This window comes from Schistocerca cancellata, chromosome 2 (genome assembly GCF_023864275.1).
Source record: "Schistocerca cancellata isolate TAMUIC-IGC-003103 chromosome 2, iqSchCanc2.1, whole genome shotgun sequence".
In the NCBI taxonomy this organism is placed as follows: Eukaryota; Metazoa; Arthropoda; class Insecta; order Orthoptera; family Acrididae; genus Schistocerca; species Schistocerca cancellata.
In genome coordinates this window covers 918,348,965-918,356,822 of record NC_064627.1, presented here as the reverse complement: position 1 = coordinate 918,356,822, position 7,858 = coordinate 918,348,965, and positions in this window count along the sequence as shown.

Genomic DNA, 7,858 nt, shown 5'->3' with positions numbered 1-7,858 from the left:
ACAACTAAGTCATCCGCATATGCAAGACTGCTTATTTTGTGTTCACATATCTTAATCTCACCCAGCCAGTCTATTGTTTTTAACATATGACCTATAAATAATATGAACAACAGTGGAGATAGGTTGCAGCCTTGTCTTACCCCTGAAACTACTCTGAACCATGAACTCAATTTACCGTTAACGCTAACTGCTGCCTGACTATCCATGTAAAGACCTTTAATTGCTTGCAAAAGTTTGCCTCCTATTCCATAATCTTGTAGAACAGACAATAACTTCCTCCTAGAACACGGTCATATGCCTTTTCTAGATCTATAAAGCATAAATACAATTCCCTGTTCCACTCATAACACTTCTCCATTATTTGCCGTAAGCTAAAGATCTGGTCCTGACAACCTCTAAGAGGCCTAAACCCACACTGATTTTCATCCAATTGGTCCTCAACTAATACTCGCACTTTCCTTTCAACAATACCTGAGAAGATTTTACCCACAACGCTGATTAAAGAGATACCTCTGTAGTTGCTACAATCTTTTCTGTTTTCGAAATCTGAAACATTACTGATCGCATTTTCACCTACATTGAGCAACTCTTCAAAATATTCCCTCCATCTGCCCAAGGCATCCACAGGATTCACCAGCAGTTTTCCTGACCTGTCCAAAATACTTGTCATTTCCTTCTTACCTCCCTTTCGAAGACTGCTAATTACACTCCAGAATGGTTTTCCAGCAGCTTGACCCATAGTCTCCAACCTGTTTCCAAAGTCTTCCCACGATTTCTTCTTGGATGCTGCAATTATCTGTTTGGCTTTGTTTCTTTCTTCAACATAACTTTCTCTGTCTACCTGGGTTCTGGTATGTAGCCATTTTTGATACGCCTTCTTTTTCCTTTTACAGGCTGCCTTGACTGTATCATTCCACCAAGCTGTTTGCTTCATCCTACTTTTACACACTACTGTTCCAAGACATTCTTTAGCCACTTCTAGTACTGTGTCCCTGTACCTTGTCCATTCCTTTTCCAATGACTGTAATTGACTACATTCAACTAACTGGTACCTTTCTGAGATCGCTGTTATGTACTTGTGCCTGATTTCCTTATCCTGAAGTTTCTCCACTCTTATCCTCCGACATATGGACCTGACCTCCTGCACTTTCGGCCTCACAATCCCAATTTCACTGCAGATTAAATAATGATCAGTGTCATCAAAGAATCCCCTGACTACACGTGTGTCCCTCACAGCCTTCCTGAAAATGCTGATCTGTTATTATATAGTCAATGACAGATCTGGTTCCCCTGCCTTCCCAAGTATACCGGTGAATGTTATTATGTTTAAAAAAGGAGTTTGTGATTACTAAGCCCATACTGGCACAGAAATCCAAGAGTCGTTTCCCATTCCTGTTGACCTCCATATCCTCTACAAATTTACCCATAACCTTTTCATACCCTTCTGTTCGATTTCCAATCCTGGCGATAAAATCACCCATGAGCAGAACACTGTCCTTGTCCTTTACTCTAACAACTACATCACTGAGTGCCTCATATAAACTATCCATCTTATCTTGATCTGTCCCTTCACAATGCGAATATACTGACACAATCCTAATTTTCTTGCTAGACACTATCAAATCTATCCACATCAGTCGTTCGTTTACATACCTTATTGCAACTACGCTGGGTTCCATTTCTTTCCTGATGTAAAGCCCTACACCCCATTGTGCTATTCCTGCTTTGAGTCCTGACAGGTAGACCTTGTATTCTCCCACTTCCTCTTCTTTCTCACCCCTTACCTGAATGTCACTAACAGATAAAACGTCCAGCCCCATCTTACTTGCAGCCTCTGCCAGCTCTACCTTCTTCCCAGAGTAGCCCCCATTGATATTAATAGCTCCCCATCTCATTACCATTTGTTTGCCAAGTCGTATCTTAGGAGTCCCTGGTTTGTCAGTTAGAGGTGGGACTCCATCACCTCCAAAGGTCCGAGGCATTTTGCTCTGATTGTTGCCAGCATCATACTTAAAGTACCAGGGAAGCAGGTTGCTAGCCTTACTTGCCCCGAGTCCCATTGGGTTTTACCCCTAACGGCTGAGGGACTAACCAGTGGATTTGGTAGTCTTTGCCGTATGAGCACAAGGTGTCCACGACTCAGAATCTGTCCAAGATGCCCAGCCTTATTCCAAAGTAACTGGTATCCCGACTGTCGGGACCACTTACTTGGCCACTCATACGTTGCTCGTGGTTCATGAACTAGGACATGACTACAGGAATAAAAAATAGGAATGCGGGTAAGCTACTACAAACAGCATAGTGAACGCATAATTGTGGCCAAGACAGACACGAAGCCCAAACCTACTACAGTAGTACCAGTTTATATGCCTACTAGCTCTGCAGATGATGAAGAAATTGATGAAATGTCTCTTCTTAAGTTGCCAATCCTAAGATTGATTTGCAGCAGCTCTCCATTCAGTGCGATTGTCGGCCAGCCTCTTCAATTCCGTGAAACTTCCGCATCCTAGGTCCTGCATTATCTGGCTTATGTACTTTCTTCTAGGTCTGCCTCTTGCCCTTTTTCCCTCCACAAGGCCTTCCGTTATAGTGTGGAGAAGACTTTCATGTCTCAGAATGTGTCCCATCCATATATCTCTCCTCTTCTTGACCGTCTTCCAAAGAACTGGAACTTCCTCCGCTCTCTGCAGGACTTCTTCATTTGTCATCCTGGCCGTCCATGGAATTTTTAACATCCTTCGCAGACACCACATTTCGAATCCTTCAATCCTTCTTCTTTCGTCCTCTCCAAGTGTCCAGGTTTCGCTGCCGTAGAGAAGCACACTCCCAACAAAGGTCTTTATTAACCGCTTCCTTAACGACAGACTAATCATATTTGATGTGAGGAGTCCTTTCCTTTTATAGAATGCAATCTTTGCCTGATTTATTCTACTTATTACATCTTTCCTACTACGACCATCTGATGTTATTCTGCTTCCCAAGTAGACAAAGTCTTGTATTTCTTTCAGCTTCTCTCCATTCAGCCTTATATTCGTAATTGCTTGATTATTTTGTTTGCTTGCAACTAAGATTTTTGTTTTTGACTTATTAATTTTCATGTTGTACCATGTAGCAAGAGTGTTTTCCATTTCCTCCAGCACTACTTGTAATTCTTCCTCATTTTCCGTTAGGACAGCAATGTCATCCGCAAAACGCAGCATATCAACTATTTTTCCCTGGATCCTGATTCCATGAGCTTGTCCTAACTTTTCTCTGACCTCGTCCATTGCTTTCTGTATGTACATATTAAAGAGGACAGGGGAGAGTGCACATCCCTGTCTCACACCCTGTTTAATTTTTGCTTGTTGTTGATGTTCCCCACATCTCACTATTGCCACCTCTTCTTTGTATATGTTCCATATCGTTCTCCTGTCCTTATACTTAGCTCCAGTTTCCCTCAATATCTGGAATAGCTTTTTCCATTCAACCTTATCAAAGGCTTTTTCGAGGTCAATAAATGCTATGTAGGTATCCTTTCCTTTTTCCATTCTTTTTTCTATTATGAGCCTTAGGGCCATAATGGCTTCTCGCGTACCTCTCCCTCTTCTAAAGCCAAACTGGTCTTCTGTGAGCATGCATTCCACGTTCCCTTCAATTCTTCTGAGGAGGATGGTCGTCAAAATTTTTGATGCATGTGATGTTAGGCTGAGGGTTCTGTATTGTGCACACGATTTTGCTGGCATCTTCTTTGGTAATGGAACAATAATACACTTTTTGAAGTCCTCAGGCAGCTCTTAAGTATCATATATTTGGCAGATTAATTTATACAATTTATCTTTTATTTCTTTTCCAGCTGCTTTGATGATTTCTGCAGGCAATGAGTCAATTCCTGGTGCTTTTCCGTGCTTAAGTGCCTGTAGTGCCTGATCAAATTCAGACCTTAGTATGCTGTGTCCTAGTTCATCTTTATCTACTTCGTCCTCACTTTCAATCATGTCATCTTGTACGTTGCCTCCATATAATTTCTCTAGATATTCCTTCCACGTAAGTGCTATATCTTCATGATTATACACCATCTTATTATCCTCTCTTATTAGGGCATTACATCTAATCCTTTGTCCTCCTGAGAAGAAGCGTTTCACTGTTTTTTATGCTAATTCAAGGTTCCCTTTCTTCAGAAGGTCTTCAACTTCTTTGCATCTGTCTTCAAGGAATCTTTCTTTTACTTGCTTCAACTTCCTGTTGATTTTGTTCCTAAGCACTCGGTATGCCGTTTTCCCTTCTTCCGTTTCATTATTTTTGAGCTTCCTTCTTTCCTCAAACATAAGTATTATTTCATCAGTTATCCACTCCTTCCTCTTTTCAGGTTTTTGTTTTCCAATTCTCTCTTCAGCTGCTTTTATTAGGCCATCTCTTATATTTTCCCAATGTTGTTCTACATTCTCTATAGGATGCTGTTGAATTAGATCGTTAGCCCTTTCTTGGAACTCCTTCTGCGTCTCACGGTTTCCAAGCTTCCCTATATCCAGTTTTCCATTTCCTATTTTCTTCCTTATGCATTTGAACTTGAGTCGGCATTCCGCAACAACCATGTTGTGATCACTCGCAATGTCTGGGCTTGCGTATGCTCTAGAGTCTTTTAGTTGATTTCTAAATCTATTTTTGACTAGAATGTAGTCAATTTGGTATCGTTCTCTATCCCCTGGTGACTTCCAGGTGTATCTTCTACGGGGGTGATGTTGAAACCACGTGTTCGATATTATCAGTTGATTCCTGTTACAAAATTCTATAAGTCGGTCTCCTCTATCATTCCTTTTACGAAGGCCGTAGCGTCCAACAGCTGGCTGTACCTCTTTATCTCCTACAATTGCGTTCCAGTCTCCCATAATTATTAAATTTGTTTCTCCTTTGATTCCTCTCATGGCTCCATTTAACTCTTCATATACAGCTTCAACTTCCTCATCCTCCTGGTTTGTGGTAGGCATATAGACCTGTATCACAACCGTCTCTGTAGGTTTGGTATCCAGACTGACAAGTATTATCCTTCCTCCATATTGTATATATCCCTTCACTCTCTGCCCCAATTTTCGACTCATAACTACTCCAACCCCACCTGCTCCAGGTCTATCTTCTATTGTTCCTGTGTGAATTATCCTGTACTCATCACTCCAGAAATCTCCGCAGTTAGGCCATCTCATTTCAGACACTCCTAGTATATCCAACTTCATTTTCTTCATTTCTTGCTTAAGGTTTTCGAGCTTCCCCATCTGCAGTAAGGTGCGGACGTTCCACGTTCCAATTCTACTATAGCTCTTTTTATTTCCTTTCTTCCTATGAACTGTTGAAACGAGATCTCTGGTAGTCCCCTCCCGGAGATCCGAATGAGGGGCTATTACACCGGATTGCATTTTTACTAGAGCTTGTTTCATATTCATATTATGGCTGTTGATACTTGAGAAATCTATTTAGATCTTTAATGAAGTGGTTTCTCCTTGCCTTCTTCATTCTATGCCGTTGGCCATCATGTGGCTCTTTCGCCTTTAGGGACAGTTTCCCATCCCAAGGACAAGAGAGTGCCCTGCCTCTACCTGCGCATCCGCCCTCCTGGGAGGCCGTTTCGCTTGGTAGAGGGTGTCTCCTTATTCCGGGAGATACTCGGTCGCCATATCCTCGTTAGTGGTAACAGGGTGTACCGTGCAGCAATCCTTGGCTGCAACTCGTGAAGGTGAGGTTGGCATTTGTATGGAGAGGCTGTTGGAGACGCATCACATACCTTACACCCCTGATTAAATGTATGATGAGATAAAAGAAATTATTTAGGTAGTGAAGGGAGACGAAAATTTAGTAGTCATGGGTGACTGGAATTCGACAGTAGGAAAAGGAAGAGAAAGAAACGTAGTAGGTGAATATGGATGGATTGGGGCTACGAAATGAAAGAGTAAGCCGCCTGGCAGAATTTTGCACAGAGCAAAACTTAACCATAGCTAACTCTTGGTTCAAGAATCATGAAAGAAGGTTGTATACATCAAAAAACATTGGAGATACTAAAAGGTTTCAGATAGATTATATAATAGTAAGACAGAGATTTAGGAACCAGGTTTTAAATTGTAAGACATTTCCAGGGACAGATGTGGACTGTGACCACAATCTATTGGTTATGAACTGTAGATTAAAACTGAAGCAACTGCAAAAAGATGGGAATTTAAGGAGATGGGACCTGGATAAACGAAAAGAACCAGAGGTTGTACAGAATTTCAGAGAGAGCATAAGGGAACAATTGACAGCAATGGGGAAAAGAAGTACAGTAGAAGAAGAATGGGTAGCTTTGAGGAATGAAATAGTAAAGGCAGCAGAGGATCAAGTAGGTAAAAAGACGAGGGCTAGTAGAAATCCTTGGGTAACAGAAGAGATACTGAATTTAATTGATGAAACAGGAAAATATAAAAATGCAGTAAGTAAAGCAGGCAAAAAGGAATACAAACGTCTCAAAAATGAGATCGACAGGAAGTGCAAAATGGCTAAGCAGGGATGGCTAGAGGACAAATGTAAGGATGTAGGGGCTTATCTCACGAGGGGTAAGATAGATGCTGCCTACAGGAAAATTAAAGAGACCTTTGGAGAAAAGAGAACCACTTGCATGAATATCAAGAGCTCAAATGGAAACCCAGTTCTAAGCAAAGAAGGGAAAGCAGAAAGGTGGATGGAGTACGTAGAGGGTCTCTACAGGGGCGATGTTCTTGAGGGCAATATTATGGAAATGGAAGAGGAGGTAGATGAAGATGAAATGGGAGATACGATACTGCGTGAATAGTTTGACAGAGCACTGAAAGAGCTAAGTCGAAACAAGGCCCCGGGAGTAGACAACATTCCATTAGAACTACTGACAGCCTTGGAAGAGCCAGTCCTGACAAAACTCTACCATCTGGTTAGCAAGATGTATGAGACAGGCGAAATCCCCTCAGACTTCAAGAAGAATATAATAATTCCAATCCCAAAGAAAGCAGGTGTTGACAGATATGAAAATTACCGAACTATCAGTTTAATATGTCACAGCTGCAAAATACTAACGCGAATTCTTTACAGACGAATGGAAAAACTGGTAGAAGTCGACCTCGGGGAAGATCAGTTTGGATTCCGTAGAAATCTTGAAACTCGTGAGGCAATACTGACCCTACGACTTATCTTAGAAGAAAGATTAAGGAAAAGCAAACCTACGTTTCTAGCATTTGTAGACTTAGAGAAAGCTTTTGACAATGTTGACTGGAATACTCCCTTTCAAATTCTGAAGGTGGCAGGGGTAAAATACAGGATGCGAAAGGCTATTTACAATTCGTACAGAAATTAGATGGCAGTTGAAAGGGAAGCAGTGGTTGGGAAGGGAGTGAGACAGGGTTGTAGCCTCTCCCCGATGCTACTGAATCTGTATGTTGAGCAAGCAGTAAAAAAAAAAAAAAAAGAAAAATTCGGAGTAGGAATTAAATTTAATTGAGATTCGCCGATGACATTGTAATTCTGTCAGACACAACAAAGCACCTGGAATAGCAGCTGAATAGAACGGACAGTGTTCTGAAAGGAGGATATAAGATTAACATCAACAAAAGCAAAACGAGGATAATGGAATGTAGTCGAATTAAATCGGGTGATGCTGAGGGAATTAGATGAGTAAATGAGACGCTTAAAGTAGTAAAGGAGTTTTGCTATTTGGGGAGCAAAGTAACTGATGATGGTCAAAGTAGAGAGGATATAAAATGTAGACTGGCAATGGCAAGGAAACCGTTTCTGAAGAAGAGAAATTTGTTAACATCGAGTATTGATTTAAGTGTCAGGAAGTCGTTTCTGAAAGTATTTGTGTGGAGTGTAACCATGTATGGAAGTGAAA